We start from the raw sequence: 10,524 nt of genomic DNA on the forward strand, positions 1-10,524 counted from the left end.
ACTATTAAAAATACATTAGTGAGCCATAATGTTGCACTGGGTGACAAGTTCATTAATTACGATAAACACATACACACACACACAGAGTAGTTATTCTGACTTAATCACACATACCCCATCGTGTTGTCACAAAGATGCATTAATCCCTCACTCAAAATAGTCCGCAGTAAAATGGTAGATATTCTCATCAGAGCAACAAAGATCATTTGGCTTTATATATTTATAAAGGCTTTATATTGTGCTCTGAGAAATGTGTATAAGGGGAAAGTGGTAAGCTTGGAGTGGAAAGTTACAGACAGGGCAGTGTAGTCAGTGACTATTTAAAGATGGACTGATACGCTGTTGGATTCTGTGCTTTCATTGTACTTGTTAACTATGGAGAAAAAAAAGAAAACTTCAAACATTGTAGCAGTCTGAACAATTCAATTCAATTTTATTTATATAGCACCAAATCACAACAACAGCTGCCTCAAAGCACTTTATTTTGTAACATAAAGAGCCTACAATAATACAGAGAAACCCATAACAATGAAACAATCCACTGTGAGCAACCACTTTGGCGACCGTGGGAAAGAAAAAAACCCTTTTAGCAGGAAGAAATCTCCAGCAGATCCCAGCTCAGGGAGGGGCACCCATCTGCCCCAATGAACACTGTCTCGTAAACTAACAGCAGTCCTAAAAAAAGTCCATATTTTTGGGCGATTTTTGTTTTAATGCAATATGTAATGCACTTGTAAATAGGGCTGCCACAAACGATTATTTTGATAGTCAACTAGTCACCGATTACTTTTGCGATTAGTCGACTAATCAGATCATGCATCCATTAGACGTAAAACGTACAGCTTATTGCACCAGCATGCGTCTGCTCTTATATAACTATCATTAGCTTACAGCTTTAAGTGTTTAAGGTATGTGCTAACTAAAAATAAAGACAAGATGATAGTTTATTAAATTTTAATGAAATTTGCAGATTCTTTCGTTGGAGTTTAATAAACTCAGCCGTCTGCTCCTTGCTATCTAAAATATAACAGGACACCGGAGTATATTCTCGAGCATCTCACACTTCTGATAATCAGTTGTCTGCTTGATGTTTATTCAGCTGTGTAAAAACTATAACTTTAATCTCAGCCAAACCGATTTACTCAGGAACAAATAAAATACTGAAAAAAGCCAAACAATAACATTTTTAAGATATCTAAGTGACTTAGGGCGATCGTGGCTCAAGAGTTGGCGGTTCATCTTGTAATCAGTAGGTAGCCGGTTTGGGCCCCGTCTCGGACAGTCTCGGTCGTTTTGTCCTTGGGCAAGACACTTCACCTACCGCCTACTGGTGTTGGCCAGAGGGGCCGATGGTGCGATATGGCAGCCTCGCTTCTGTCAGTCTGCCCCAGGGCAGCTGTGGCTACAACTGTAGCTGCCTCCACCAATGTGTGAATGTGAGAGTGAATGAATAGTGGTATTGTAAAGCGCTTTGAGGGCCCCGAAAAGCGCTATATAAATGCAATCCATTATTATTATTATTACTTATATATCATGTTTAACCTGAGTAGGGACAGACCGCGGGGGGTTTGAAAACGATTCCGGAGTCCGGTGTTCTCACGGGCTCTAGTGAGCCTTGCCCCCGGCTAGCTATCGAGCTAGTGGGTAACAGACGTCTCCGAAAACGTCGGAGCACTTTTGAAAATATGTGGTGTCTTGATAAACCGAGCAGATATTTGAGGTTTACACAGCTACACTCTCCCCTGAAAATATGTTAAATGTTTATTTTGTGGCCCAGAAAGAATAATAAGAGTAATATTAAAACTAACTATCTGCCGCCATTGTTAGAAACTAAGCTGGGCCAAGCTATGAATTCTGGGATAGGTTGGGCTACGAAGGACACAGGAAATGAAGGGCGCATTTATCGGCCGCATTTGTCGGAGTCTTCGAATTTGGACAGTCTTCGTCGTGTCACTGTAACGTAATCGGCCTACAAATACGGGCACAGGAGGATGCGGTTCCTGAATTTGGACACAGCTACGACACCAGACACTGCTTCTTCTTCTTCGAGGTTTAACGGCAGCTGGCATCCTTGTACATGCAGTGCTGCCATCTTCTGTTTCAGTCCGTTATTACACTCTTAAATCCTACTACTTATTCCTGCGTCTTTTGGGACCTTACAAAGCTATTAAATTAGTCGTCATGACTAGTCGACTAATGGTGGCAGCCCTACTTGTAAATAAACTTACCCTCTTCCATTCCTTACACAGAGAACATTACAGCAGGAGACAGGAGGTAATTGGCTTTAAAGCCCACGTACCAACAGCTCTAAAGCTCACCGATTAACCAAATATGTAAAAAAGAAAACAAGCTTTCGTAACAGAGCTATTCTGTGGACTTCTTTTAATCTGTTGATCTTTTCATGCTCTATTTTTATATCAACTTATCAGCAGGTATGACGCTCAAAGCAACAGAGCTGTGAATGAAATTTGACTATATTTTCATGATGTCAACAGATGACAAGGAAATCACACTCAGAGTAAAACACAGTTTGCGCTTTAAGACGTGACGTACAAGTGATTACAAAAGAACATTAGAAAGACTCTGAAGTGTTATTTAAATCCAAAGTGGGCGTTAATTCATTTGTAGCGGTTTTTCAACCCAGTAAAAGAATCATCTGATTTCATTTGAAACATGACTCACTGACAAAAAAAAACAGCCTTCCTATTGACAAAAAGGGAAAAGCACTAAAGATGCAAAAAAAAGAGAGTGATTCTACAAAGTGGCATTTGTTAAGAACGTCAAGGAGCCACCACCAGTACACCACACAGACAAAGTGACTCTGGAAATGTAAATAGCTGATCGGAGTCTCAGCACAGAGAAGTAAATAGCACACTGTGCCACATCAACCCATTACACGCCAGGTGTGCTTAAATAATCAGCTCAGAGAGCTCAATATTTACACACTCAGTGCATTTATATTATGTACACATCACACACCATGCCACCTTATATGCTCTCATATACTGTGTATACACGGAGAAAATGACAAAAACAAAAATAATTCTCTACAGAGACTTTTGGGATGCATATTTGCCAAAGTTTAATTATTTTATTAACTATTAAAGTATGAGGTAGTAAACTGTAGTTGCTTATTTTTTAGCGCTGAATCTATTTTTCATGTAATTGTCTAAGCTGTCAGAAACAGATCTCTTATTTTTGTGACAATTAAGTCTGTTCAGCTGTCTTGAGTGAGTGATGATCAGTCTGGCTTGCAAATACGTGTTCATGGTCAGCTGACATTTGGCAGTCATTTATTTTAAATATTATTGGGAGTAAACAACTCTTAAATCTGCAGTTAAGATTCATGTCTGTCTGAAACAGTTTGTTATAGCTTTCTTCAAATTTCCTTAAACCCAACTCTCTTCTGATTGGCTGCCCTTCATGAATCGAAAGTTTGAACAGCGGGTGGGTGGGGCTTATGGGCTTACAGCCAAAGCTGTGTGCCTGATGTGTCCCTATCAACTTTCACTAATACTATACAGATTCGAGATCAGAAAAAGCTAGCATGCTGTTTTTGTTGGCATATTAAATTATCTCAAGATTCTTTACATATTTCTCAAGATTAAGATTAGGCTACTTTTACCTGGGGTGGTAAGGGCTTGGTTCCAGATAACAAATGCTCCAATGTAGCAAAGAGATCATAAAATATGTGTAAAGTTAGCAATTATTCTACCAGTTATGATCACAAAGTCACCTGTGATGCTAAATAACTTAAGCTAACCTTGGACTCCCCGAGAAGCATTTTATTCGAACTGCATTTTTGAAAGAACAAGATGACTCCAAAACAGCTTAGAAGTGATGCTCAACAAGTGTCGACACATTTTATTTAAGATGATCGGAAATAATGATGACCACAAAAAATGAGTTTACGCTAGTCAGGGCTGAGGACTATCATAGAGATGTATAGAGAACTAAAACAACCACAGCCCATGGCCCGGCTGGCAATTAAAAAGGCATTTTCATATTGTTTTTACTTTTAATACCCAGAAACTACACCCAGCCTTTATACTGTACATATATGAATGAACTCCAGTTATTTTCTGTTTTGTTATTACTGCTGTAATACTTCAGTCAAACTGTTTTTACTTGTGTAGGATCCACTGCAGGATAGACTTGCATTACTGTATAAATAAAGTACTTTATGAAACACACAAGTGGGGAATTCAGCACTATGTTATCTAAATTCTGTTGGAATTCAGATAACATAACTCTGCTTTTCACCTAATGTTTTTGTGGGTTGTTCATTTTTGTTCCATTGGACATCAGACTGAGATTTGCACAGGACATATTTTGCCTGTATGTGTCCTAGAACCTACTAGCTTCACTAGATGCAGATAACAAAAGGGTGACAACATTGAGCAAGTATCTAGAAACTGCCACAGCTTTAAAACCTGTACAAATGAATCCTACTGGTGATGAGCTTTTCTTAAACGCGGCATTTTTACATTTTATACAACAAAATTATACAAACAAAAGAGTTTCTAATGACCCATGGGAGCTCTAGAGTGGGGCTAGTGCTAGGACTGCATTACAGTCAAATGTGTTCTGTAGTGATGGGGTGGATTTTTCTCCCCTTGGGCCAGTGAAAATTAAGGGGGCCAGTAAAGCTCTGACCAGGTGGTGAGTAGGTGGAGGAATGATAGGTGGGGCACGTAGGGTCCTGGAGGTCAGGGACGCCAATGCAGGAGCAAGGCTGATGACCCAGTGTGCATTGTGTGAAAGCTCTGACCCAGAAAACTGCAGCTTGTAGTTATTGTGAGGATGATGATTGTGGTGGAGGTGCTGGTGTCAAATCTTCAGTCGCAATCAGTGTTGTGGTTAATGTGTTGTCATGGAAACCAGTGTGACCCCCTCACCACCACCACCACCACCACCCACAGCCCTACTTGAGCTAGGAACTAAACATTAGCATACAGTGAGACTATCAGGTTGTAACACTGCTACAGCTCACTATCCGACAGTTACTACAGCTTACCGAGGCTTTAGCTGTGTTTCAGACGGATTTTACACTTGAAGAAGAGTCACACATGACTTTTAGCAGCGCAAACGAGGCAAAAGAACCGCTACATGAACGGCGGAAAGACCCGTTACTGTAGTTATTAGGCAGGTATGATAGAGTTGCACTCACAGAGAGGAAACAGCGAGACGGGGAGAACAAGCCAAATAAAGCCGTGTAACTGTTTAAGTGAGAACATTTTGGAATTAAAACCCAGCTAGAAAGTGCCGTTTTCTCCCCTAACAGCCCAAATGTAAGCACCACTCTCCACGCTGAGGTTCATAAAAAAAGAAGAAAAAGTTGCTGCTTTTAAACTGCCGCCCTCAGGTGGAGTATAATTGTCTCTTAAAAAAATCATTTCTAACTGACGCGGAGGCAAACGAAGACGAAAGAAAGATGGAAGCTTACCTGGCGGGGGAGTATTAATATTGTTTTGTCCCATGAAGAAAAGCGGTTAGAAAAGCCGAGCAGGCGCCCTTTCCGTCGAGCTCTCCCGGTGGCAGCGCTGGACGTGTGTGTGCGCTTACACCGAGGACTCCTGGAGGAAAGGAGCCGAGCTCCGGCTGATGTCACCCGGACAGGGAGGGGCCTCACCGGGAGACATTTCCATAAGGACATGATGTCACGATGTTGCTGCTTTAAATGACTCTTCTAGAGCAGCAGCAACAATGACATCTACAGCCACATTCAGCATTCAGTGTTAGAGTCAATAAACGGCTAAGCCCAAGTGCTTTTTTAACTGTTGTTAAAAAACTGTTGTGACTGTTGTTGTGTCACTTTATGCTTTTATCCTCATGTATATGTAGTGTTGATATTATATGCTTGTTGATTACTTTTAGCGTCACTGATGCTGTCTTTAACTTGGAATTAGTATTGTTACATCAAACTATGACGTTGTCTGTCTTTGAATTTTTTAAAAGGACTTTTAGGTTATTATAGCTGACTTAAGCCAAACTTAACACATAAAAATACTCAGTGTCTCCATCACCTGGAAAAATTCCTGCCTCTTTATTATTCACTGACAATATCTGTGGTTTCCCCCATTTTCAGATGGAGGTGATAAATATAATGTGTGAAGAGGACTGCAAGAGTAGTTTGATGCACTCTAGAACATTTGTCTGATTATGGCTGCAATGATACATCATGACCAGGGAATATTTTGCATATCTAAGAATTGTGTGATATTCACATTGTGACTAATATACTCTTCTGTCTGTGACATTTCAGAGTATTACTGTTCAGCAACCGCATTGAATTTGATTTCTTGCTGTTCTGAATTTAAAACTGTGCCCAGAAAAAATTTTTGATTTATACACAGGTGTTTATTTTTTTTCTGCTTAAGTGTTTGGCCAGTTTTTACAAAGTGCTGTTGCCAAAAACATCCTAAATGAAAAACAAAAAGCTGCCTCTCTAGATGTGGATTCCAACCACAAAAGCTTCTAAGCCAGTTAGAGTTGAAGGATCACTATTAAATCCAAAGTTGCACTGAGGATTTTTGGGACAACTTCTCTCAGTTTGGGTCACAAACATTCTCTTTTACATCGCAGACACTGTTTTTCTTTTTTCCCTAGTTTGATGTGCTTTGCTACTGTGGCAACAAGTGCCTCAGTTTCATCTCTTGGGTGTGATCTCTGCTGTCTCGCTGCGTAGCTTTGCCTCTCTTCTTTGCAGTATTGTCTTTCTCTGCAACATCCAAAACAAAACAAACCAAAACAGATTCCCGTTAACGACAGCACAATCAAATTTATGCAACAGTTTCTGATAATGTATCAATACACTTATTAGTTACAGTATTCAGATTAGTTTTGGCGTTCACACAGTCGATATGGCAAAAAAAGAATTATAACTCTTGAGCTTTGACTTCCTGTTTTACTTTCTTTCAATTAAGTGTGTGTCCAGCCACCTCTGGTCAGCCACACATAGATTGTAATAAACCAGATTGTTAACATGCAATCTGATAATAAATAAAGCAAACAAGTATTTGTGTATTGAAAGCAAAAGTACAGTGGCTTGCAAAAGTATTCGGCCCCCTTGAACTTTTCCACATTTTGTCACATTACAGCCACAAACATGAATCAATTTTATTGGAATTCCACGTGAAAGACCAACACAAAGTGGTGTACACGTGAGAAGTGGAACGAAAATCATACATGATTCCAAACATTTTTTACAAATAAATAACTGCAAAGTGGGGCGTGCATAGTTATTCAGCCCCCTGAGTCAATACTTTGTAGAACCACCTTTTGCTGCAATTACAGCTGCCAGTCTTTTAGGGTCTGTCTCTACCAGCTTTGCACATCTAGGGACTGAAGTCCTTGCCCATTCTTCTTTGCTGTTCACAAACGCTGTCCATCTAATCTGACTGAGCTGGAGCTGTTTTGCAGTTTTCAGATCTTGCCACAGATTCTCGATTGGATTTAGATCTGGACTTTGACTGGGCCAGTCTAACACATGGATACGTTTTGTTTTAAACCGTTCCATTGTTGCCCTGGCTTTATGTTTAGGGTCGTTGTCCTGCTGGAAGGTGAACCTCCGCCCCAGTCTCAAGTCTTTTGCAGACTCCAAGAGGTTTTCTTCCAAGATTGCCCTGTATTTGGCTCCATCCATCTTTCCATCAACTCTGACCAGCTTCCCTGTCCCTGCTGAAAAGAAGCACCCCCAGAGCATGATGCTGCCACCACCATATTTGACAGTGGGGATGGTGTGTTCAGAGTGATGTGCAGTGTTAGTTTTCCGTCACACATAGCGTTTTGCATTTTGGTCTCATCTGACCAGAGCACCTTCTTCCACATGTTTGCTTTGTCCCCCACATGGCTTGTGGCAAACTGCAAACGGGACTTCTTATGGTTTTCTGTTAACAATGGCTTTCTTGTAGCCACTCTTCCATAAAGGCCAACTTTGTGCAGTGCACGACTAATAGTTGTCCTATGGACAGATTCCCCCACCTGAGCTGTAGATCTCTGCAGCTCGTCCAGAGTCACCATGGGCCTCTTGGCTGCAAACTCCTGTGAGTTTAGGTGGACGGCCTTGTCTTGGTAGGTTTACAGTTGTGCCATACTCCTTCCATTTCTGAATGATCGCTTGAACAGTGCTCCGTGGGATGTTCAAGGCTTGGGAAATCTTTTTGTAACCTAAGCCTGCTTTAAATTTCTCAACAACTTTATCCCTGACCTGTCTGGTGTGTTCTTTAGACTTCATGGTGTTGTTGGTCCCATTATTCTCTTAGACAACCTCTGAGGCCGTCACAGAGCAGCTGTATTTGTACTGACATTAGATTACACACAGGTGCACTCTATTTAGTCATTAGCACGCATCAGGCAATGTTTATGAGCAACTGACTGCACTCAGACCAAAGGGGGCTGAATAATTACGCACACCCCACTTTGCAGTTATTTATTTGTAAATAATGTTGGAATCATGTATGATTTCGTTCCACTTCTCACGTGTGCACCACTTTGTGTTGGTCTTTCACGTGGAATTCCAATAAAATTGATTCATGTGTGTGGCTGTAATGTGACAACATGTGGGAAAGTTCAAGGGGGCCGAATACTTTTGCAAGCCACTGTAAGAGGAAGCTGGAGATCCATCCACGTGTGAGCTGGCCTCTTTCTCTCCTATTCTCTCTATCCATCCATCCCTCCTCCTCACTTGCAGGTTCTTTACTATTATTGCCTTGAGGTGACTGTTGTTGTGATTGGAATTGAATTGACCTAATTTGAATTCCTCTTTGTGCTTTTGCCAAAAGGCAAGCAGAGTATAAGCTAGACTCAAACAAGACTCAAACTGATCACCTATAACCTATTCAGAGGTTTAAATTAATTCAGATCAATTAAAAAGATTAGAAAAAATTATATGCATCTAAACGTGATAGTAGCAATTAATTGTTGTTCTTTAACTCTGTCAGGGACCTGGATCTGAGCGACCCAGGGTCACTGAACACTTATGGACTTGTATCACATTATATGTGTTTTTGCTGCTCTGTGCTGCTGTCCCTGTTGTTCACGCTTGTGTGTATATAGGCAGGTGTGTGTGCTTGTGTGGGTGCGGCTGTGACAGGCACCTTCAGGCCTGGTGGGTGTGGCCCTGCCAGGTGGTTGGTCACACCTGAAGATCATCACACACCACAGCTGATCAAGCCTCATCAGAGGAGCTACTTAGGAGTGTGGTGGAGCTCTCGCCGACACTGGATCATTATGTGACTATGATATGTTTTCAACATATCAGTAAGTGCAATCCTGCCGCAGTTTGAAAGTGTCTAACGTCTGCCTCTGTTATTTCCCAGGAGGAGCCTGGAAACGAAAGGGCAGCAAGCACGGGGTGCATGGACACTTGGAAACGAGGACACAGGGCACGGACACTGGGAGGAAGACACAGCATGGGAGTCTGGGGCGCACGGGGATTTATTGTTGTGTATTATTTACGTCACTGTAAATAAACGTACTGCTTGCATTGAAGAGTCCTGCATTTGGGTGCTCCTTTCCCTCATCTGCATGGGCTGCCAGCGCAGCCGTGACAAATTCACCATCCATAATTGCACTCAAATATGATTTTCACCCTCAATAAACATGAAATAATCATTTTAAGTAGGACGCAACTAAAATATATATACAGACTAGCGGTCAAATGTTTTAGAAAACCCCAATTTTCCCAGTTATTTATTGCAATTCAAGTCATTTAAGTCAAATGAATAGCTTGAAATGGTAAAAAGGTAAATGGTGAACTGCCAGAGGTTAAAAAGGGGTAAGGTTACCTAAAACAGAAAAATAACGTACATTTCAGAATGAACAATAAGGCCTTTCTCAGGGACCACAAAATGGGTTAACAATTTAAAACTGTTCTGCAGCAATGGAGGTTTAATCAAGCCTTGAAAACTGGTGCTACTAATTCCTACAGGTGTTCCAGCTTTTCTGGACTACTTACAACCCCCGCTGTCTGCATAAAAGCAGTGTTGTAACACTGTGGTACCATACAGTTGTGAGCATCAGTTGAACGGTATTGTACTGCAGAAAGTAGTGGGTTGCCACAAAAATGGTGAGAAAAGGGCAATTAACAATGGAAGAAAGACAGATCATCATGACACTTAAAAACATAGGTCTTTCCTACAAAGAAATTGGAAAGAAAGTCAAGGTGTCAGTGAGCACAGTTTCCTTCACTATATCACAAGGCACTCAGAAACTGGAGCAAACGCTGACAGGAAGAGGTTTGGCAGGTCCAAAGCCACAACTGAATCAGAGGTCAAGTTTCTGAGAGTTAACAACTTGCCTGATAGGCGGCTCACAGGACAACAGCTTCAATCACTGCTTAATAGTGGTCTTAGTAAGAAAGTCTAAGCTTCGACTGTGAAGAGAAGACTTCGAGCTGCAGGTTTGACAGGACTAGTTGCAGCAAGAAAGTCATTACTAAGACATCAGAATAAGACAAAGAGGCTTGCCCGGACCATGAAACACCACCATTGGACTACTGAAGACTAGTATTATGGACTGATG

General features: G+C 41.2%; 1 protein-coding gene and 1 long non-coding RNA gene across 3 annotated transcripts in view; one reads left to right on the forward strand and one right to left on the reverse strand.

Annotated features, from left to right (window-relative positions):
- Nucleotides 1-5,617, reverse strand: part of LOC120718296 (SH3 domain-binding protein 4) — a 50,974-nt gene extending 45,357 nt beyond the window's left edge. The window contains exon 1 of one of the 2 annotated variants that reach the window (XM_040006771.1): nt 5,447-5,617. The gene's annotated coding sequence lies outside the window, so the exon portion shown is untranslated. The remainder of the gene's footprint in view (nt 1-5,446) is intronic. The other variant, XM_040006772.1, reaches the window with a different exon arrangement.
- A 3,064-nt stretch (nt 5,618-8,681) lies between these two features.
- LOC120718374 lies at nt 8,682-9,770 on the forward strand. Its single transcript, XR_005692466.1, has 2 exons — nt 8,682-9,233; nt 9,321-9,770. It is a non-coding gene; the product is annotated as an uncharacterized LOC120718374 (long non-coding RNA).
- The last annotated feature ends 754 nt before the right edge of the window (nt 9,771-10,524 follow it).

The sequence above is a fragment of the Simochromis diagramma genome, unplaced genomic scaffold (assembly GCF_900408965.1).
Source record: "Simochromis diagramma unplaced genomic scaffold, fSimDia1.1 OVJJ01000514.1, whole genome shotgun sequence".
Classification (NCBI taxonomy): Eukaryota; Metazoa; Chordata; class Actinopteri; order Cichliformes; family Cichlidae; genus Simochromis; species Simochromis diagramma.